Raw genomic sequence first — 24562 nt, 5'->3', positions numbered from 1 at the left:
AAGTGAAGATTTTATCACCAAGAAGAAAGCCAAGTAATGCAGTTGATGAATCATTTGGAACAAAAGGTATAGATTTAGACTCTGGAAGCATCAATGTAAAGATAATTGCTTAGATAGTGGGAATGAGTAATTCTGGAAAGGAGGGAAGAGAATATCCCAAGAACCAAATTTTGGAAAATGAATGCCTTTAAGATTCAGGAGAGAAGAACATGGATCAAAATAGAAGCTAAATTACTTAGGAAATGTTATCTATACAGAGCTCCTGAAATGTAAATATGAACAGCCCCTGAAAAGTCCTTTTTTAATGGACAAACACAGTTTTAAAAGTCCAAGAACATAAATTAAATTTAAAAAAAGGTTATTTAAGAAAACAAATGATATTTTAATTAGCAGAAATATCCTACTCTTATTTGAGTCCTGCATTTAACAGAGCACATGTAAATTTAATTTTAGTTGTCTATGAAACTGAACTTCTGATTGGCAAATACTACTTTGTATGGTAAATTGTGACTATCACCTTATATAGTAATAATTTGAGTATTGAAACCACATATTTCATCAGAAAATTCACAAGTACTGAAAAGGCATCTATTTTGCCTGTTTCTAATGTGAAAGATCATTACTTTTGTGCATTTAGGAAATTTAAAAGATTATATCTCAGAAAATAATGTTTGCTTCTCCTGTGATTCTTCATATGTAATTATAAGTTTTTTTCTTTGTTTCTGGATTCCAGTGCTTTCCTTGGGTTTGTTTTATTTTATTAGTTCTGTTAAAGGTAGTGTTGATGTTAGTTTTATTAATTTTATTAATTCTAAGGAGATATTTATTTCACTGGAAAATATTCCACTATGCACATTTATACAAAAATAAATATATTAAGGATTAGATATAGCAGTCAACACCTCTGATGTTCCATACGTTTTTCAGTAATTTGTTTTGTGACAATCTATTCTAAATGATTTATATATATAAAGTTTACATATAAAAAGTGTATTAGATATAATATATTATATGTTATATCTAACATATAAATGCTATATATAATAACATATATAATGCTATATCTAACATACTCATGCATAATACAGTGCAATATATATAGGTCTCACTCTTCTACCAGTGTTTAAGATGAGAAAAATGAGTCACAGTTTAGTTAAATGTGAGATGTTTTCTTAAGACTTCTAGGATTTAAAAGCATAAAGGACACCGTTTGGTTATCATGGACTTGAGAATGTTTAAAAATCTATAATATTTATGTTAATTTTCTGTTGGGTATTTTTTCATTATTATCTTCACTTTGTGAAATTTATCATTATTTTAAGTTTTTTCTTGTAGATGGTTCATTCATAACATTTATTTTTAATTAGCTTTGAGTCCTTTTGGACATCTAGAATTAAGGGAAATAAAGTGAAAAAAAATTTCTGGGTCAAATACTAAATTTTTCTGCTAGTATGAAAGGAAAAGACAGAGAATATTTAACATGATGCATTTTTATTTATTTCCCAATAAACATATTTAATTAGTAGAAATGATAATTACTAATCACTGACTTTACATACATTTTTTGAACAAATACATGATCAAGAATAATTTAAGAGCAATCAGGGAGAGGCTCGGCTGAGACCAGGTGGAATCCCACCAGCCAAGCCCACACTGACCCCCGGGCTGAGTTCGGGAGTTTAGACAGGGAAGGAAGCGGTACAGTCCCATCCCCCACAGCGGACACTCCGCCAAGGCAATCAGCAGTCAGCATCTTGAACAGCTGAAATTTCCACCGCCATTTTCCGACAGATCTCAACAACAAAACAGGTGTGTGGCACTCAGCCCATCCCCCATACATCGGGAACTCGCATAAAATCTCTCCTAGGCCTGCCGGGGGAGGGAGAATCAGAGTGAGCCTGCATAAAGACTAGGGGGGAACTAGAGGCACCTGACCTGCAACCCCCCCTACCCATCTGCAGCCAAAACGAAACCTGTCTAGCTAGAGCTTGGGGAGGGGCAAGCAGGAAAAATCCAAAGGACAGAGTGCCTGGGATCCCAATCGCCAATTGTGGGACCCCGGAGATCCAGGCCCACTGATTCGTGCGGCCTGCCCTGCGGCTACAGAAGGCGTGGCGCCCCAGGGAAGCCATTAATTAGCAATCAGGGAGAGGCTCGGCTGAGACCAGGTGGAATCCCGCCAGCCAAGCCCACACTGACCCCCGGGCTGAGTTCGGGAGTTTAGACGGGGAAGGAAGCAGTACAGTCCCATCCCCCACAGCGGACACTCCGCCAAGGCAATCAGCAGTCAGCATCTTGAACAGCTGAAATTTCCACCGCCATTTTCCGACAGATCTCAACAACAAAACAGGTGTGTGGCACTCAGCCCATCCCCCATACATCGGGAACTCGCATAAAATCTCTCCTAGGTCTGCCGGGGGAGGGAGAATCAGAGTGAGCCTGCATAAAGACTAGGGGGGAACTAGAGGCACCTGACCTGCAACTCCCCCTACCCATCTGCAGCCAAAACGAAACCTGTCTAGCTAGAGCTTGGGGAGGGGCAAGCAGGAAAAATCCAAAGGACAGAGTGCCTGGGATCCCAATCGCCAACTGTGGGACCCCGGAGATCCAGGCCCACTGATTCGTGCGGCCTGCCCTGCGGCTACAGAAGGCGTGGCGCCCCAGGGAAGCCATTAATTAGCAATCAGGGAGAGGCTCGGCTGAGACCAGGTGGAATCCCGCCAGCCAAGCCCACACTGACCCCCGGGCTGAGTTCGGGAGTTTAGACGGGGAAGGAAGCGGTACAGTCCCATCCCCCACAGCGGACACTCCGCCAAGGCAATCAGCAGTCAGCATCTTGAACAGCTGAAATTTCCACCGCCATTTTCCGACAGATCTCAACAACAAAACAGGTGTGTGGCACTCAGCCCATCCCCCATACATCGGGAACTCGCATAAAATCTCTCCTAGGTCTGCCGGGGGAGGGAGAATCAGAGTGAGCCTGCATAAAGACTAGGGGGGAACTAGAGGCACCTGACCTGCAACTCCCCCTACCCATCTGCAGCCAAAACGAAACCTGTCTAGCTAGAGCTTGGGGAGGGGCAAGCAGGAAAAATCCAAAGGACAGAGTGCCTGGGATCCCAATCGCCAACTGTGGGACCCCGGAGATCCAGGCCCACTGATTCGTGCGGCCTGCCCTGCGGCTACAGAAGGCGTGGCGCCCCAGGGAAGCCATTAATTAGCAATCAGGGAGAGGCTCGGCTGAGACCAGGTGGAATCCCGCCAGCCAAGCCCACACTGACCCCCGGGCTGAGTTCGGGAGTTTAGACGGGGAAGGAAGCTGTACAGTCCCATCCCCCACAGCGGACACTCCGCCAAGGCAATCAGCAGTCAGCATCTTGAACAGCTGAAATATCCACCGCCATTCTCCGACAGATCTCAACAACAAAACAGGTGTGTGGCACTCAGCCCATCCCCCATACATCGGGAACTCGCATAAAATCTCTCCTAGGCTTGCCAGGGGAGGGAGAATCAGAGTGAGCCTGCATAAAGACTAGGGGGGGAACTAGAGGCACCTGACCTGCAACCCCCCCTACCCATCTGCAGCCAAAAGGAAACCTGTCTAGCTAGAGCTGGGGGAGGGGCAAGCAGGAAAAATCCAAAGGACAGAGTGCCTGGGATCCCAATCGCCAACTGTGGGACCCCGGAGATCCAGGCCCACTGATTCGTGCGGCCTGCCCTGCGGCTACAGAAGGCGTGGCGCCCCAGGGAAGCCATTAATTAGCAATCAGGGAGAGGCTCGGCTGAGACCAGGTGGAATCCCGCCAGCCAAGCCCACACTGACCCCCGGGCTGAGTTCGGGAGTTTAGACGGGGAAGGAAGCGGTACAGTCCCATCCCCCACAGCGGACACTCCGCCAAGGCAATCAGCAGTCAGCATCTTGAACAGCTGAAATATCCACCGCCATTCTCCGACAGATCTCAACAACAAAACAGGTGTGTGGCACTCAGCCCATCCCCCATACATCGGGAACTCGCATAAAATCTCTCCTAGGCTTGCCAGGGGAGGGAGAATCAGAGTGAGCCTGCATAAAGACTAGGGGGGGAACTAGAGGCACCTGACCTGCAACCCCCCCTACCCATCTGCAGCCAAAAGGAAACCTGTCTAGCTAGAGCTGGGGGAGGGGCAAGCAGGAAAAATCCAAAGGACAGAGTGCCTGGGATCCCAATTGCCAACTGTGGGGCCCCGGAGATCCAGGCCGACTGATTCGTGCGGCCTTCCCTGCAGCTACAGAAGGCTAGCAGGAGAAACCAGGAGGCTAGAGGCAAGGCCCTCGAGACTGGGCAGCTGGAAATTGCAGGCCCGCTGGCGACAGTTCACCCACTGCCCGCATAGCTGGGTGGTAGGAGAACACCCGCCCGCAGGTGACCGACCACCCGCCTGCGGCCTGTGATACTGGGCGGCTGGAGACCGCCTGCCTGCCGCGACTGGGAGCTGAAATCAAACAGAGACAGTTCAGTCATACCACCTCATCAGGACACCCCGGCAAGGAACTGGGGCCGGTCATAGCGAAGTAGTGTCGTCACTGGAGCTCGGACGTCGGATCTGCCTTCACAGTGGAACCCACGTCAGCAGGCATAGTTTAACAACACTAAGGAGAGGCATCAGAGTAATACAGAACCGAAACAAATCTATAGAAGAGAACATAAACACGACAATCAAATAGAGCTGGAAAGCAACGGAGACAACATGAGAAAACAAGGGAAAAAAGGAGTACAAACAATGCAAGACAACTTAATTCTACAAGAGGACATAGAAACATCAGAAGCAGGGATAGGGAAAGAACTCAAGGCATACCTAACTCAAATGGAAAGGAATATTAGAGAAGACATGAGACAGCAAGTCCAAGCAATAAAAATATATTTTGAAAATGAGTTAAACAAACAAATTCAAATGGCAAAGAACGAGCTCTACCAGGAGATAGAGATCTTAAAAAAGAATCAAAATATAATCCTAGAATTGCAGGAAACTATAAACCAAATTAAAAACTCAAACGAGAATATTACAAATAGACTTGATCAAGTAGAAGTCAGAACATCAGATAATGAAGACAAGGTTTATCAACTTGAAAAGAGTATAGTCAACACAGAAAAGATGCTTAAATCCCATGAGCAATCTATTCAAGAGATATGGGATGCCATTAAAAAACCAAACTTGAGAGTCATCGGGATAGAAGAAGGCACAGAGATTCAAACCAAAGGAATGGACAGCATATTAAATGAAATAATTGTAGAAAACTTCCCAGAGATGAAAGATGGAATGGATTGCCAAATCCTGGAAGCCTACAGGACCCCAAACATTCAAAACTATAATAGACCAACTCCAAGACACATAATTATGAAGATAGCCAACATACAGGACAAGGAGAGAATATTAAAAGCTACCAGAGAAAAGAGACAGATTACATTCAGGGGTAAACCAATTAGGTTAACGACTGATTTCTCAGCACAGACTTTGAAAGCGAGAAGATCCTGGGACAATGTATTTCAAACGCTGAAAAATAATGGATTTCAACCAAGAATACTGTATCCAGCAAAATTGAGCTTCAGATTTGACAACGAAATTAAAATCTTTCACGATAAACAAAAGCTAAAAGAATTTGCAGCAAGAAAACCAGCACTGCAAAGCATTCTGAGCAATATACTACAAGAAGAGGAATTGAAAAATAGTGCCCAAAACTAACAACAAGAGGTATCTCAGTAAAGGAGGAAGAAAATAACCAAAAAAGTAAAACTAGCCAAACTAAAATAAATAAATAAAGAAGCATGACTGGAAGTACAAATCATATCTCAATTGTAACTTTAAATGTTAATGGCCTAAACTCACCAATCAAGAGACATAGGCTAGCAACCTGGATCAAAAAAACAAATCCAACAATATGCTGCCTTCAGGAGACTCATATGATAGGAAAAGACATACACAGGCTGAAGGTAAAAGGTTGGGAAAAATCATACCACTCACATGGCCCTCGGAAGCAAGCAGGAGTGGCCATACTCATATCAAATAAAATCAACTTCAAACCTAAGTTAATTAAGAAGGATAAAGAAGGACACTATATACTGTTAAAAGGGACCATCCACCAACAAGACATAACAATTATCAATTTGTATGCACCAAACAATGGAGCTGCAATCTACATAAAACAAACGCTCCTCAAGTTCAAGAGTCAAATAGACCATAACACAATAATTACAGGTGACTTCAACACACCGCTCTCGCCATTAGACAGATCCTCTAGACAAAAACTGAATAAAGAAACTATAGAACTCAACAGCACAATCAATAACCTAGACCTAACTGACATATATAGAATATACCAACCATCATCAAGTGGATACACGTTCTTCTCAGCAGCACATGGATCCTACTCAAAAATAGACCATATATTATGCCATAAGGCAAATCTTAGTAAATATAAAAGTGTGGAGATAATACCATGCACCATATCTGACCATAATGGAATGATATTGGAAATCAATGATAAAAAAAGGAAGGAAAAATCCTACACCACATGGAAAATGAACAATATGTTATTGAATGATCAATGGGTTACAGAAGACATAAAGGAAGAGATAAAAAAATTCTTAGAGTCAAATGATAATACAGACACAACATACCGGAATCTATGGGACACAATGAAAGCAGTTTTAAGAGGGAAATTCATATCCTGGAGTTCTTTCATCAAAAAAAGAAAAAACCAACAAATAAATGAACTCACACTACACCTCAAAAACCTAGAAAAGGAAGAACAAAACAACAGCAATTGTAGTAGAAGACAAGAAATAATTAAAATTAGAGCAGAAATAAATGAAATTGAAACAAAAAAACCATTGAAAAAATTGATAAAACTAAAAGTTGGTTCTTTGAAAAAATAAATAAGATAGACAAGCCCTTAGCTATGCTAACAAAAAGAAGAAGAGAGAGAACTCAAATTACTAATATACGGGATGAAAAAGGCAATATCACAACAGACACTACAGAAATACAGGAGATAATTCGAAACTATTTTGAAACCCTATATTCTAATAAAATAGAAGATAGCGAAGATATCGATAAATTTCTTAAGGCATATGATTTGCCCAGATTGAGACAAGAAGACACACACAATTTGAACAGACCAATAACAAAGGAAGAAATAGAAGAAGCCATCAAAAGACTACCAACCAAGAAAAGCCCTGGACCTGATGGGTATACAGCGGAGTTCTACAAAACCTTCAAAGAAGAACTAATACCAATACTTTTCAAACTATTTCAAGAAATAGAAAAAGAAGGAGCTCTTCCAAATTCATTCTATGAGGCCAACATCACCCTGATCCCAAAACCAGACAAAGACACTTCAAAGAAAGAAAACTACAGACCAATATCTCTAATGAACTTGGATGCAAAAATTCTCAATAAAATTCTGGCGAATCGAATACAAAAACATATCAGGAAACTTGTGCACCATGATCAAGTAGGATTCATCCCTGGGATGCAAGGCTGGTTCAATATACGGAAATCAATACATGCTATTCACCACATCAATAGGCTTAAAGACCAGAACCATATGATCATCTCGATAGATGCAGAAAAAGCATTTGACAAAATACAACATCCCTTTATGTTCAAAACATTAGAAAAACTAGGGATATCAGGAACTTACCTCAACATTGTAAAAGCTATATATGCTAAACCTCAGGCTAGCATCATCCTAAATGGAGAAAAACTGAAGGCATTCCCTCTAAAATCTGGAACAAGACAGGGATGTCCTCTATCACCACTTCTATTCAATTTAGTTCTCGAAGTACTAGCCAGAGCAATTAGACAGACAAAAGAAATTAAAGGCATAAAAATAGGAAAAGAAGAAATTAAATTATCGCTATTTGCAGATGACATGATAATTTACTTAACAGACCCAAAAGGATCTACAAAGAAGCTGCTAGAGTTAATAAATGAATTCAGCAAAGTGGCAGGATATAAAATCAACACGCACAAATCAAAGGCATTCCTGTATATCAGCAACAAAACCTCTGAAATGGAAATAAGGAAAACCACTCCATTCACAATATCCTCAAAGAAAATAAGATACTTGGGAATCAACCTAACAAAAGAGGTGAAAGATTTATACAATGAAAACTACAGAACCTTAAAGAGAGAGATAGAAGAAGATCTCAGAAGATGGAAAAATGTACCCTGTTCATGGATAGGCAGAACTAACATCATCAAAATGGCGATACTACCCAAAGTTCTCTACAGGTTTAATGCGATGCCAATCAGAATCCCAAAGACATTTCTTGTAGAAATAGATAAAGCAATCATGAAATTCATATGGAAAAACAAAAGACCCAGAATAGCAAAAGCAATTCTAAGCAGGAAGTGTGAATCTGGAGGTATAGCGATACCAGAGCTCAAACTGTACTATAAAGCAATAGTAACAAAAACAGCATGGTACTGGTACCAAAACAGGCAGGTGGACCAATGGTACAGAATAGAGGACACAGAGACTAATCCACAAAGTTACAACTATCTTATATTTGATAAAGGGGCTAAAAACATGCAATGGAGGAAGGATAGCATCTTCAATAAATGGTGTTGGGAAAATTGGAAATCCATATGCAACAAAATGAAATTGAATCCCTTTCTCTCGCCAGCCACAAAAGTTAACTCAAAATGGATCAAGGAGCTAGATATAAAAACAGAGACACTGCGTCTGATAGAAGAAAAAGTTGGCTATGATCTACATATTGTGGGGTCGGGCTCCAAATTCCTTAATAGAACGCCCATAGCCCAAGAGTTAATAACAAGAATAAACAAATGGGACCTACTTAAACTAAAAAGTTTTTTCTCAGCAAGAGAAACAGTAAAAGAGGTAAATAGAGAGCCTACATCCTGGGAACAAATTTTTACCCCTCACACCTCAGATAGAGCCCTAATATCCAGAATGTACAAAGAACTCAAAAAATTAAACAATAAGATAACAAATAATCCAATCAACAAATGGGCCAAGGACCTGAACAGACACTTCTCAGAGGAGGACATACAATCAATCCACAAGCACATGAGAAAATGCTCACCATCTCTAGCAATCAGAGAAATGCAAATCAAAACCACCCTAAGATACCATTTCACTCCTGTAAGATTGGCAGCCATTATGAAGTCAAACAACAATAAGTGTTGGCGAGGATGTGGGGAAAAGGGCACACTTGTTCACTGCTGGTGGGACTGCAAAATGGTGAGGCCAATTTGGAAAGCAGTATGGAGATTCCTGGGAAAGCTGGGAATGGATCCACCATTTGACCCAGCTATTGCCCTTCTTGGACTATTCCCTGAGGCCCTTAAAAGAGCACACTATACGGATACGGCCACATCAATGATTATAGCAGCACAATTCACAATAGCTAGACTGTGGAACCAACCTAGATGCCCTTCAATAGACGAGTGGATAAAAAAATTGTGGCAGCTATACACAATGGAGTATTATGCAGCACTAAGAAACGACAAAATCATAGAATTTGCAGGGAAATGGATGGCATTAGAGCAGATTATGCTAAGTGAAGCTAGCCAAGCCCTAAAAAACAAATGTCAAATGTCTTCTTTGATATAAAGAGAGCCACTAAGAATAGAACAGGAAGGAAGAGCATGAGGAAAAGACTACCAGTAAACTAAGACGAATGGGGGGAGAGAAAGGAAGAGAGAAGGGAAAACATGGAAATGGTAGGAGACCTTCAGTGATACACAAAATTATAAGAGGTTATGAGGGGAAAGGGGGTGGGGGGAAAAAAGGGGAGAGAACTGAACAACAGCAGAGGAGGTAGAGAGGGAAGATGGGAGGGGAGGGGAGGGGAGGGGGGATAGTAGGGGTTAGGAAAGGTAGCAGAATACAACAGTCACTAATATGCCATTATGTAAAAACGTGAGTATGTAACAGAAGTGAGTCTGTATTATGTATTTGGGGAGTTCAAATCTCAATTGAGTCGAATGTATGAAAGATGATATGTCTTGAGCTCTGTAATGTTTTGAACAATCAATAAAAAAAATAAAAAATAAAAAAAAAAAAAAAAAAAAAAAGAATAATTTAATACAATATAAATGCCTTGTTCCTTTTCTAGTACCAAATCTAAGTGCTATAAATCATGGCTAAATGTAACTTTGGTCTAAGCCAAGTATAAAGAACTCACTTGGAAATACTCCTCTACAATTATAGCTCTGAAGGGAATATTTAGCACTATAAGATTTAGTTCAAGATTATTTTAGAATTTTTCAATTAGAGACCTTTACAAATACTTGGCTCCATCTCTCTTTCCCTGTTAGGAGAAGACTTTAATATTCTGTGTAAATATCTCAAAGAAATTAAGTGCTTTGTTAGCATACTATTTCTCTTTGGGAATGTCCTGCTCAAACTTTTCTTCCCAACCGGTTTGGCAACGTTTTTGCAAAGAATTCACAACTGCGGTCCTTGTGGTGAGAAGAAATAAAGATGATAATTTTTTCATCCTCCTCCTGTATTTTGCTCTCCAATTGGCTCCTTCTACTTTACTTTCCTTCTGCACTTCACATATCTTCAAATGTGGTTTCCACTCTATAAAGACCACATTTCAGAAATTTTGTCTCTTACCTCATAAATGGAAGCACTGCATCAGTTATCTCGTAACGGCATACTTTCAGACACTTCTCAGAGGAGGATATACAATCAATCAACAAGTACATGAAAAAATGCTCAATATCTCTAGCAGTGAGAGAAATGCAAATCAAAACCACCCTAAGATACCACCTCACTCCAGTAAGATTGGCAGCCATTAGGAAGTCAGACAACAACAAGTGATGGCGAGGATGTGGGGAAAAGGGTACACTTGTTCATTGTTGGTGGGACTGCAAATTGGTGCAGCCAATTTGGAAAGCAGTATGGAGATTTCTTGGAAAGCTGGGAATGGAACCACCATTTGACCCAGCTATTCCCCTTCTTGGTCTATTCCCTAAAGACCTAAAAAGAGAATGCTACAGGGACACTGCTACATTGATGTTCATAGCAGCACAATTCACAATAGCAAGACTGTGGAACCAACCTAGATGCCCTTCAATAGATGAATGGATAAAAAAAAAATGTGGCATTTATACACAATGGAGTATTACTCTGCATTAAAAAATGACAAAATCATAGAATTTGGAGGGAAATGGATGGCATTAGAGCAGATTACGCTAAGTGAAACCAACCAATCCCTAAAAAACAAATGCCAAATGTCTTCTTTGATATAAAGAGAGTAACTAAGAACAGAGTAGGGACGAAGAGCATGAGAAGAAGATTAACATTAAACAGGGATGAGAGGTGGGAGGGAAAGGGAGAGAGAAGGGAAATTGCATGAAAATGGAAGGAGACCCTCAGGGTTATACAAAATTACATACAAGAGGAAGTGAGGGGAAAGGGAAAAATAATACAAGGGGGAGAAATGAATTACAGTAGAGGGGGTAGAGAGAGAAGAGGATAGGGGAGGGGAGGGGAGGGGGGATAGTAGAGGATAGGAAAGGCAGCAGAATACATCAGACACTAGTATGGCAATATGTAAATCAATGGAAGCGTAACTGATGTGATTCTGCAATCTGTATACGGGGTAAAAATGGGAGTTCATAACCCACTTGAATCAAAGTGTGAAATATGATATATCAAGAACTATGTAATGTTTTGAACAACCAACAATAAAAAAAAAATAAAATAAATAAATAAATAAATAAATAAAATGACTCTCATTCGAATTAGTGAATAGGTGTAGATTAAACTACAAAAACAAAACAACTGCATAAGCTGAATAAAAAAATAAATTAGTTGAATATGACTACATTTTGTATTTAAATAATGCATATGGAATGATGTGTTTCATCAAGAGAACATACCTGTCATAGGAGCATAGTCATAATTTAAGAATCTTATTTGTAGGCTTTTTGTCTATCTGCCTGTACTTATCTTAAATATCTGAGATGGAAGAAGAACTGCTCAAAATTCTCTCTATTTCCCCTAGTGAGAATAATCTGAAAATAATTTGTATATAAAGAATAAAGTAGAAAGTTTGCTTCTTGAAAAGAGAAGCTAGAGCCGGAGTTCCATTGGTAGGATATTATTTACCTGCCTACACAGACTGTGTCAGAATTTGGGGCTACGTTGTGGGAAAAATATTATTTCCTCCAACTGTGCTTTTTATTCTTTTTTTATTAGTTCTTTTTAGATATGTATGACAGTAGAGTGTATTTTGACATTTTATACATGCATGGAGTGTAACTTCTCATTGTTTCAATTGTACATGATGTGGAGTTTCATTAGTTGTGCATTAATATATGAACATAGAAATGCATATCCAATTCAGTCTACCATCTTTTCTATTCCCATCTTACCTTTCCCTTTATTTTTCTTCATCTAATCCAATGAACTTCTATTCTTCCTGCACACCCCCCTTTATTATGTGTTAGCATCTACCTATTAAAGGGAACATTCTACCTTTGATTTTGGAGGGCTGGCTTATATCACATAGCACAATAATCTCCAGTTCCATCCATTTACCAGCAAATAGATAATTGCATTCTTCTTTATGGCTGAGTAATATAACATTTTGTGTAAGTACCACATTTTCTTCAACCAGTTCTCTGTTGAAGGACACCTAGGTTGGTTCCATAGCTTGGCTATTGTGTTTGAGCTGCTAGAAAAAATGGTGTGGTTGCATCACTGTAGTATGCTGATTTTAAATCCTTAAAGTATATGCTGAGGAGCGGGATATTTGTATTATATGGTGGTTCTATTTCAAGTTTTCTGAGGAATTTCCATACTGCTTTCTATAGTGGGTGCACCAATTTGCAGTTCTTAAAGCAAAGTATGAGTGTGCCATATTCCCCACATCCTTGCCAACATGTTTTGTTACTTGTATTCTTGATAAGTGCCATTCTACTGGACTGAGATGAAATATCAGTGTAGTTTTAATTTAAATTTCTCTAATTGCTAGAGATGTTGAACTTTATATATATATATATTTGTTGACCATTTGTATTTCTTCTGTGAAGTGCTTTTTCAGTTCCTTTGCCCATTTGTTGATTGGGTTATTTGGGCTTTTTTGGTATAAAGTTTTTCAAGTTCTTTCTATATCCTAAAGATTTATGCTCTATTTACATATGAGGTACAGGTGGCAAAGATTTCCTCCCAATCTGTAGGATCTCTGTTTATGTTCTTGATTGTTTCCTTTGCTGTGAAGAAGCTTCTTAATTTGGTACAACCCCATTTATTGATTCTTGATTTTACTTCTTGTGCTTTAGAACTCTTATTAAGGAAATTGTTTTCTAACTCAAAATGATGAAGAGTTGGGCTTATATGTTCTTCTAGTAGGCACAGGTTTCTGGTCTAATTACTAGGTCCTTGATCTACTTTTAGTTGAGTTTTGTGTAGGGGGAGAGATAGGGGTCAATATTATTCTGCTATAAACTTCCAGTTTTCCTGGCACTACTTCTTGAAGAGGCTTGTATTTTCTCCAATGTGTGCTTATGGGGACTTTGTCTAGTATCAGATAACTGCATTTATGTGGGTTTATCTCTGTGTCTTTTGTTCTGTGACATTCATCTTCATGTCTTTTTCTGCCAATACCATGACATTTTTGATACTACAGCTCTGTAAAATAATTTAAGGCCTGGTGTTGGGATGCCTCCTGCTTCATTTTTCTCACTAAGGATTGCTTTCACTATTCTAGGCCTCTTATTTTTCCAAATGATTTTCTTGACTGATTTATATTTCTATGAAGAATGTCATTGGAATTTTAATAGGAATTGAAATAAACATGCATAGAGCTTTTAGTAGTTTGGCCATCTTGATGATATAATTCTGCCTATTCAAGAATTGGGAGATATTTCCATCTTCTAAGGTTTTCTTCAATTTCTTTCCTTAGTGTTCTGTAGTTTTTCTTGTAGAGGATTTTCACCACTTGCATTAGATTGAAACCCCAGTAGTTTTTTTTTTTTTTTTAAGGTATTGTGTCGAGACAAGTCAAGTGCATGGAGTACTGCATACAGGATATACATTAAGAGTATCTGAGTGGCAAACCACTCCCCCCTACACATGCTAGGTGTGTGAGTTGCAAACCGCTTACCTTGTAGGCACAGCTCGGGCATGAGGCCATGTGTTGCTGTCCTTATGCTTGCTCCACAGCTTGCTTCTTGATTGGTCACTGCGAGGACAGTTTGCCAGAAATTGAATTGGTGGCTTCCTGTAATCTGTTTAGCTACTGCCTGTATATATATATATATATATATACACACACACACACAAGATAATTGCACAATAAAATAAGACCTGCTTCTTGCTTGGTCTCCAGAGGCCTTGAATAGCGACTCTGCAGCCACACTCTGCTCTACACTATTCCGTGGACCTCCTTGCTGGACGAGAGACAGCCCATACAGTATTGTAAGTGAGATAGTTTTTCTAATTTCTCTTTTAGTTGATTCAGCACTGATGTATAGAAATGCATTTGTGGATATTGATTTTATATCCTGGTACTTGGCTGAATTTGTTTATGAATTTTAGAAGCTTTCTGGAAGAGTTTTGGATCTTCTAAATATAGAATTATGCCATTGGAAAATAATGGTAGCTTAAGTTCTTCTTTTCCTCTTCCTATCACTTTAAATTCTGTCTTTTGTCTAATTGCCCTGGCTAAAATTTCAAGGACTAGATTCAATAGAAGAGGTGAAAGAGGCCATTCTTTTCTTGTTCCAGTTTTTAAAGGTAATGCTTTCAATTTTTCTCCACTTAGAATTATGCTGGCCTTTGACTTGCATAGATAGCTTTTACAATGTTAAGGTATGTTTCTAATATCACTAGTTTTTGTAGTGTTTGAGCATGAATGCTGCTGAATTTTGTCAATTGTATTTTCTGCATCTATTGAGATAATCATGTGATTCTAATCTTTAAGTCTATTGATGGGATGAATTACATTTATTGATTTCTATATGTGGAACCAAACTTGAATTCCTGGGATAAGCCACACTTCACCATTGTCCAACTATACTTTAAAAGTATTTTTTTATATTTGATTTGATGGTATTTTATCAAAAATTTTTGCATCTATGTTCACCACAGTCAGGAATCTGAAGATTTTTGTGTGTCTTTGTCTAGTTTTGATATCAGGGTGGTACTAGTTTCATAGAATGTGTTTGGAAGGGTTCCCTCTTCTGTTTCATGTAATAACTTCTGAAGGATTGATACAAGTTATTCTTTGAAGGTTTGGAAGAACTCAGCTAAAAATATGTCTGGTCCTGGGCTTTTCATTGTTGGTATGGTTTTGAAGGCATCTTCTATTTCATTGTTTGAAATTGATCTATTTAAATTTTCTATATCTTTCTTATTCAATTGGAGTAGATCATAAGTCTCTAGAAATTTGTTGATTTATTCCTGATTTTCTATTTCACTGAAGAATAGATCTTCAAAGTTATTTCTGATTATTGTCTGTATTTCAGTAGTGTCTATTGTGATAATTCCTTATTCCTTTTTTTTGTTCTTTTTAGTCATACATCACAGTAGAATGTATTTTGATATATTTTACATACATGGAGTACAACTCTCCATTCTTCTGATTGTACATGATATGCATTATGATGGTTGTGCATTTATACATGATCATAGGAAAATAATATCCAATTCATTCTTTTATATTTTCTATTCCCATTATCTGTCATTTCCTTTTATTCCCCTTTGTCTAATCCAAAGTACTTCATGATATTTTCTTGTTCATCACAAATTTTAGTAATTTGAGTTTTCTCACTTGCTCTTCATTAGTTTGGTTAGGGGTTTACCAATTTTATTTATTTTCAACAAATCAACTTTTTGTTTCATTGATTTTTTGAATTGTTTGTTGTTGTTTCAATTTCATTGATTTGTACTCTGATTTTAATTATGTCCTGTCTTCTACTGCTTTTGGTGTTGATTTGTTCTTCTTTTTCTAGGGCTTTGAAATGTAATGTGATGTGATATTATTCATTTGGTGACTTTCTATTCTTTTAATGAATGAGCTCAATGCAATAAATTTTCCTTTAGAACTGCCTTCAGAGTGTCCCGGAGATTTTGATATGTTTCAATATGTTGAGCCATTATTTTCTTTTACCTCTAAATATTTTTTAAATTTCATCCCTGATTTTTTTCAGCTTTCCATTGTCCATTTGATAGTATATTATTTAGTCTCCAGGTGTTAAAGTAGCTTTTATTTTTTTATTTTATTTCTGATTTCTAATTTTATTCCATTAGGATCTGATTGAATAAAAGGTATTACCTCCATTTTTATTTTGCTCAAGGTTGTTTTTTTGCCTAAGATATGGTCTGTTTTATAGAAAAATCCATGTGCTCCTGAGAAGAAAGGGTCATTGATGGATGGAATATTCTATATGTCTGTTAAGTCTAATTTTTTAATTTTATTTTTTAGTTCTATAGTTTCTTTATTTAGTTTTTATTTGGAAGATCTATCGAGTGGTAACAGAGACATATTAATGCCACTCAGTATTATTATGTTGTAATCTATTTTATTCTTAAAATTGTAAAGGGTTTGTTTGATATACCTAGATGCTCCCTTGCTTGGAGCATAAATATTTAGGATTGTTATGTCTTGTTGATATATAGTTGCTTCAGTCACTTCAAGATGGCCTTCTTTGTTCCTTATGATTTTCACTTGAAGTTCACTTTATCAGAATAAGGATAGAATCTTTGCTTGTTTAGGAGATCCATGTGAATTATAAGTATTTACAATCCTTTTACCTTCAGTATGTGAATGTCTTTGCCTATGAGGTGAGTACCTTGGAGACAATATATTGTTGGTTTTCTTTTTCAATCAAAAACACAATCTATGTATTTTGACTGATGAGTTTGGGCCATTTACATTAAGTGTTATTATTGATAAATGATTTTTAGTCCCTGTCATTTTGATTTGTTTCTGGATTTAAGTTGGATTAGTTTCCCCTTTGATTGATCATTCTTCTAGTGTAGTGCCTCCCTTGCACTCCCTTCATTTTTGTTTTTTATTTCTTTGACAAAATATCTTGCTGAGTCTGTCTTATAGTGCCAAATTTCTGATTGTGAATTATTTTAATATTTATTTATCATGGAAAATTTTAATTTCATTGCCAATTCAGAAGCTCAATTTTTCTGGGTATAATATTCTTGATTGGCATTTATTTTCTTTTAGAGCTTGTTGTATATTATTCCAAGAACTCCTACCTTTGAGTATCTGAGTTGAGAAATCAACTGAAGTTTTGATTGGTTTCCTCATAAATGTGACTGGTAATTTTTGTCTGACAACATTTAAAATACTACCCTTGTTCTATGTGGTAGTAATTTTCAAAATTATGTGATGTGGTGTGGTTCTGTTGTAATTTTGAATATTTTCTGTCCTGTATGAATCCTTTATTATATTTTCCATTTTATTCTTAAGGTTTGGGAAATTTTCAGATATTATTTTATTGAAAAGATTGTTTATTCCTTTGCTTTGTATCTCTGAGCATGTATTCCAATAAATCTCATGTTTGGTCTTTATATGTTATTCCATATTTTTTGGAAGTTCTGTTCATGGTCCCTTAACATCTTTTCTCTATGGTCAGCTTTATTTTTAAGATTATATATTTTGTCTTTATTGTGTGAAACTACTCCAAGTGGTCTAGTCTGTTGGTTTTATTTTCCATTGAATTTTTAATTTGATTTCATTTAGAGTTCTTATGACTGATTATTCCTCAGGATCTCTATCTAATTATTAAAGTTGTCTATCAGTTCTTATATTTTTTTCTCTGATTTTATTTCTCTGTTATCTTTTACCTCATAGATCAGTTTAACAATGAACTTTATGAATTCCATTTTGAGGTGTCATCAATTGATCCACTGTGGTGTTAATGAATTCTTTTGTTAAACTATTCTGTTTTTGACAGTTTGTTTATTTGCTTTTTCATACTGTTTGTTTGTCTATCCATCTATCTGGATGGATATGAAACTGTAGAGTTTCTATCTCACAATTTTTTTAGTGTTCTTCTATGCTACTACCTCATAGATTGAGGGAAACTATGATAGAAACAATCTATACAACAATAAATCTCAGTAGGTAAACTAGGTTCTTAGTTCCTATTTTGATGTCTACAGCATTTACTTGATGTAATATGCAGAAATAGTAAGATCAGCAATTTTTATCAATAAAAAGAGTATATAATTATGAACTATGTCTGGCATAAAAATCAAACAAGAAGTGTTGTCTATGACTTTCTCCATATTAATTATTGCTGTAACATTGATGCTAGGGGTGGATATTATATACATCAATTATTAAGATGTGTTAAGGACATAGTTAAGTATGTGAAAGGAATAACAGAATGGTAGAAAAGTGTTTGTAATTTTAAAAGGTGAATGGGGTAGATACAGTGGTATATGCTGTTAAAAAGAAAGTGCCATCTAGGTTGGCTCTATTTTATCTTTTGGGAATTGTGCTGCTATAAACACTGAAGTGGCTCTGTTGCTGTAGTGTGCTGTTTTAAGCCTTTTGAGTGTAAACTGAGGAGAGAGATAAGATAGCTGAGTCAAATGGTGGTTTCGTTCCCAGATTTCCACAGAATCTCCATACTGCTTTCCATGTTGGCTGCTCTAATTTGCAATCCCTCCAGCAATGTATGAGTGTACCTTTTCCCCCACATGTTCACCAATACTTATTGTTGTTTGTCTTCATAATACTTGCCATTCTGACTGGAGTGAGATAATATCTTAGAGTAGTTTTAATTTGCATTTCTCTAATTTGCTAGAGATGATGAGCATTTTTTTCATATATTTGTTGATTGTTGTGTATCCTCTTCTGAGAAGTGTCTGTTCAGGTCCCTGGCCCATTTGTTGATTGGGTTATTTGTTTTTGGGGTTTAGATTTTTGTGTTCTCTGTATACCTTAGAGTTTAGTGCTCTATGTGATGTGTGAGAGGCAAAAATTTGCTCCCAGGATGTAAGCTCTCTGTTCACCTCACAGATTGTTTCTTTTGTGGAGAAGAAACTTTTTAGTTTGATTCCATCCAATTTATTTATTCTTGGTTTTAAGTTTTGCACTATATGAATCTAATTAAGGAAGTTGAGGTCTGATCCCACGTGATGAAGATTAGGTCCTACTTTTTCTTCTCTTAGATGCAGAGTCTCTGGTTTAATTCCTAGATCCTTGATCCACTTTGAGTTGAGTTTGTGCATGGTGAGAGATAGAGGTTTAATTTCATTTTGTTACATATGGATTTCCAGTTTTCCAAGAACCATTTGTTGAAGAGGCTATTTTTTCTCCAATGCATGTTTTTGGCACCTTTGTCTAATAAAAGATCATTGTAATTTTGTGGGTTAGTCTCTGTGGCCTCTGTTCTGTACCATTGGTCTACCAATCTGTTTTGGTGCCAATACCATGCTATTTTTGTTACTATTGTTCTGTAATGTATTTTAAGGTCTGGAATAGTGATGCCACTTGCTTCACTCTTCTTGCTAAGGTTTGCTTTAGCTCTTCTATGTCTCTTATTTTTCCAATGAATTTTATGATTGCTTTTTCTATTTGTATGAGGAATGCCATTGGTATTTTTATCAGAATTGCATTAAATCTGCAGAGGGTGGGAGGAAAAGGGAGGGCAAGCGATTAGCAAGGATGGTGGAAGGTGATCGACATCATCATCCAAAGTACATGTATGAAGACACAAATTGGTGTCAACATACTTTATATAAACCAGAGGTATGAAAAATTGTGCTGTATACATGCAATAAGAATTGTAATGCACTCCACTGTCATTTTTTAAATAAATAAAAAAATAAAGAGAAAGAAAAAAGTAAAAGAATATAGAGAAGGAAAATTGAATTTGTCTGTGAGCCATAGAAAAAAAAGAGAGGGAGACAAGGTAAATAAAACAGCAATAATCCTACACAAAACAAGTTCAAAATATGCTAATCCAAACCCCTAATTTTCGAAAGCTTGGAATAATAACACCTTAAAAAAGGCTAGAAATGAGGAAAAATAAATGTGTATGTGTTTATGTTTTGATGTCCCTGAATCAATCAGTACCTATTCAAATAAAACAAAAACCAAATATAAAAAACTGAAAACTAAAATCAAAACAAAATGAAACAACAACAGGAAAAAAAAACAATTAAAATCTTGGTGATAAGTTAATAAATTAAGGAGTCATTTCCACTATGGTCAATATAACATTCAGTGAACATATGTATTCACTGTCTATCTCTAATTGATTATCTTTTTATTTCTTTTTGAGGTATGCACTGAGTGCTAAAGTATGGGCTGTGGTCTGTAGAGTCCTTCCTTTTTATTGTGTGGCTCACCAAATTGAAGGTTGGGATTTAAGGCTTCCTAACTTCCCTTCTTGGGTGATTGGTTTGGGTAGGCTGGGCTGCAGGCCAAGTGGTAAAGCCACTGGCTGGGGCATATCAGGAAAGCTGGGCTGCAGCTGAGCAAAAAAGCCTCTGACTGGACCAGGTGGTTTAGCAGCTTGTCAGGCAAGCCTAGATGGCCCAGGACAGGTGGGCCACGTTGCAAAGCAGTGTCCCAGAGAAGCCATGCAATGGCTGGGTAGTGAAATGACTGGTTATGTCTGATGGACCTAGCTGTTTGAGACTAGGACCAGGTAATGGACCTTACAGACTGTTAGGAAAGCTATGGACTGAGTCAGGCAGGCCTGGTGGTAAAGTGGTGGACCAGGTAGGTTAGGCTTCAGCTGGTTGGTGGAGTGGCTGGTTATGTCTGGTGGGCCTAGCTCTCCTGAGCCAGGTGGATTATGGTCAGGCCATGGGCCTTGCAGACTGGTGATAAAGCTATGGTCAGGGCCAGGAAGGCCTATTGGCAAAGTGGAGGCCTGGCAAGCTGGGCTGCATGCCTGTGGCAAAGCCTCAGATACATTAGGTGAGCAATGGGCTAGTGTGGGGTCCAGGGGTTTGGGGCACTGAGGTTTGGGGTGGCAGGGGGGCCTAGGCAGGCTGATTTCTTCTAGACCTGGTTCTCTCTAGCCTTTCCAGTTTGTTTTCTACTGGGCTAAATGCTCTCAGATTTTAATTTTTCATGGGTTAGTTAGGGTCACTTAAGCTTTTGCTAGGCTCACATAGATTTACACAGGCCTACCTACAAACTTACATATCTGAGTTTCAAGTTCATATTGGCACCCCTATGCAATAATCCCGATTTTAATGTTTTAAATTGGGACTTGTAGAAGTTTAGACTTTAGAAATTTTTAACTTTTGGGAATTCCATTTTGGACAGTATGGAATGTGTTTTCTTACATGATGATCAGCACTGCTTGATAACCATGAGGTAAATCTGCTTCCAGCTATTCTAGGTTTTGTCACAATTCAGCCACTGTCCTAGACATATTGTGATAGGATACATAGCAATTCTTGTACTGGTACATAATTCATTTCATAAATGTTTTTAATGCCACTTACAAAACTTTGGACAGTGGTCAATGTAAGCTCAAATACATAGATACTTAATGCAAATATCTTTCTATTGGGGCCATAGTATCAAATAATAAATACCTGTTAATAGCTATAAATTTTCAGTCTTCAAATCCATTCAGATAAATGAACTTAACATATACCTTAGAAATGAGTATGGAGTATGAGTATGCTTCACTTTGCAATTTAATACACATAAAAAGAAATTAAAAAGGCAAAATAATTGGTTAACCTAGTATCTTCAGAATTGGGCTAGTATGTGCAGAAAGTCAAATGCTTAAATTAACTTGTCTTTAGTGATATTCCTTAATGGGATTCTTAGGGTCTATTAAAACAAATTTTTATTGTTTTTTATTTAGAATACAAAAGTTTATAAGTAAATTGAGATATCAATCCTTTATGAAACTAAGTTTTAAACTATATGATACAAAAGTAAATAAACATAAAACAAAATGGAAAAATACTTATGAATGCATATTAAGAAAAAATAGATTCTTGATCAAATTTGTCAAATGAGGCAGGGTAAGAAAAAACAGGTGAATCTAAGGTAGATAGCTTATGATAAAGTTTTTTATGAATTTATTTATTTATATTAATTAGGTATATATGACAGCAGAATGCATTATGATTCATTGTACACAATTGCAGCACAACTTCATTTCTCTGATTGTACATGATCTAGCCTCACACCATATATGCAGTCATACATGTACCTAGGGTAATGATGTACATCAAATTCCATTATCTTTCCTGCCCCCATACTCCCTCCCCTTCATTTCTTCCCTTTTCCCAATAAAAGTTCCTCCATTTCTCCCATGTTCTGCCACCATATGGATCAGCATATACTTGTCAGAGAGAGCATTCAGCCTTTGGTGTTTTGGGATTGGCTTCTCTTAGCATGATATTCTCCACCTCCATTCATTTACCTGGAAATGATATAATTTAATTATCTTTTAATGCTGAACAATATTCCATTGTGTATATATATATATCAGTTTCTTTATCCACTCATCTATTGAAGAGCATCTATGTTGCATCCATAGTTTAGCTATTGTGAATTTAGATGCTATAAACATTGATGTGGCTGCATTACTATACTATGCTGATTTTAAGTCCTTTTGGTAAGGACCAAGGAATGTAATTGCTGGGACAAGTGGTGGTTCCATTCCAAGATTTCTAAGGAATCTCCATGCTGCTTTCCAGAGTGGTTGCACCAATTTGCAGTCCCACCAGGAATGTACAAGTGTGCCCTTTCCCCACATCCTCACCAACACTTATTGTTATTTGTATTCTTGATAACTGCTATTCTGACCGGCATGAGATAAAATCATAGAGTAGATTCAAATTGCATTTCTCTAATTACTGGAAATGTTGAATATATTTTCAAATATTTGTTGATCAATTATATATCATTCACAGGAAAGTGTCTGCTCAGCTCCTTAGTGTTGAGGGCCACACCCAAGTCAAGATGACGCCTGGCACTTTGCCAGAAGGAGTGGTTTGTGAAGCCACGCCAGGGAGCCATTAAGATGATGAGGATTCCTTATTGGTTGACTGCTGTATCTAGTTTATGTTAATTAAGTTAAACTGTGTGTAATTAGTTGGTGTATATACCTCTGTGGTCAGGCAGAGAGGCGGCTCCTGCTACCTTGGGCGCCCGCTACTTTGAGTTCTCAGTTCCTGCTGAGTTCACTCGCAATAAAGTAGTTGCTGTTTCAACTTTCAAGTTGCTTGTCACCTCTCAGTTATTTTGCCCAGTGATGAAGATATGGGCCTACTTTTTCCTCTGTTAGGCACAGGGTCTCTGGTTTAATTCCTAGATCCTTGATCCACTTTGAGTTGAGTTTTATGCATGGTGAGAAATAGGGGTTTAGTTTCATTTTGCTGCATATAGATTTCCAGTTCTTTCAGCACCATTTGTTGAAGAGGCTATCTTTTCTTCAATGTATGTTTTCAGAGCCTTTGTCTAGCAGGAGATAACTATATTTATGGGAGTTTCTCTTTGTACCTTCTATTCTATATGATTGGTTTTTATGTCTACTTTGGTGCCAATCCATGCCATTTTTTTGTTACTATAGCTTTGAAGTGTAGATTAAGTTCTTGTATTGTAATGCCTCCTGCTTCATTCTTCTTGCTTAAGATTGCTTTGGGTATTCTTACTTTTCTCTAATGAATTTCATGATTGCTTTTTCTATTTCTATAAGGTGATGTTAAGATTGTAATTGGAATCTCATTAAATCTGTATAGCAGTTTAGGTAGTATGGCCATTTTTACAATATTAATTTTGCCTACCCAGGAGCATGAGAGATCTTTTCAACTTTTAAGATCTTCTTTAATTTCTTTCTTTAGTTCTCTGTAATCTTCATTGCAGAGGTCTTTCACCTCTTTTGTTAAGTTTATTCCAAAGTTCTTTTTTTTTTCTATTCTATTTTGAATAGAGTAGTTTTCCTAATTTATCTTTCAGAGGATTCATTACTGATGGATAGAAAAGCATTTGATTTATGGGTATTGATTTTATATCCTGCTACTTTGCTGAATTCGTTTATTAATTCTAGAAATTTTCTGGAGGAAGTTTTGGAACTTCTAAGTATAGAATCATGTTGTCAGCAAATAATTATAGTTTGAGTTCTTCTTTTCCTATTCGTATCCCTTTAATGTCTTTTGTCTGTAAAATTGCTTTGGCTAGAGTTTCAAGGACTATGTTGAATAGAAGTAGTGAAAGAGGGCCTCCCTGTCTTGTTCCAGTTTTTAGAGAGAATGCTTCCATTTTTTTTGCCATGTAGAATAATGTTGGCCTCAGTTTTACAATACTGAGGTATATTTCTACTATCCCGAGTTTTTCTAGTGTTTTGAACATGAAAGGGTGCTGCATTTTGTCAAGTGCTTTCTCTGCATCAGTTCATATAATCATACAATCATATATATCTTATCTTTATTGATGTGATGAATTATATTTATTGATTTCTGCATGTTGAACCAAAATTACATTCCTGGAATGAATCCCACTTGATCATGGTGCACATTTTTTAAAATATGTTTTTGTATTCTATTTGCCAGAATTTTATTGAGAACTTGTGTGTCAATGTT

This window comes from Ictidomys tridecemlineatus, chromosome 3 (genome assembly GCF_052094955.1).
Source record: "Ictidomys tridecemlineatus isolate mIctTri1 chromosome 3, mIctTri1.hap1, whole genome shotgun sequence".
Taxonomy (NCBI): Eukaryota; Metazoa; Chordata; class Mammalia; order Rodentia; family Sciuridae; genus Ictidomys; species Ictidomys tridecemlineatus.
This window is presented reverse-complemented; position numbering follows the sequence as displayed.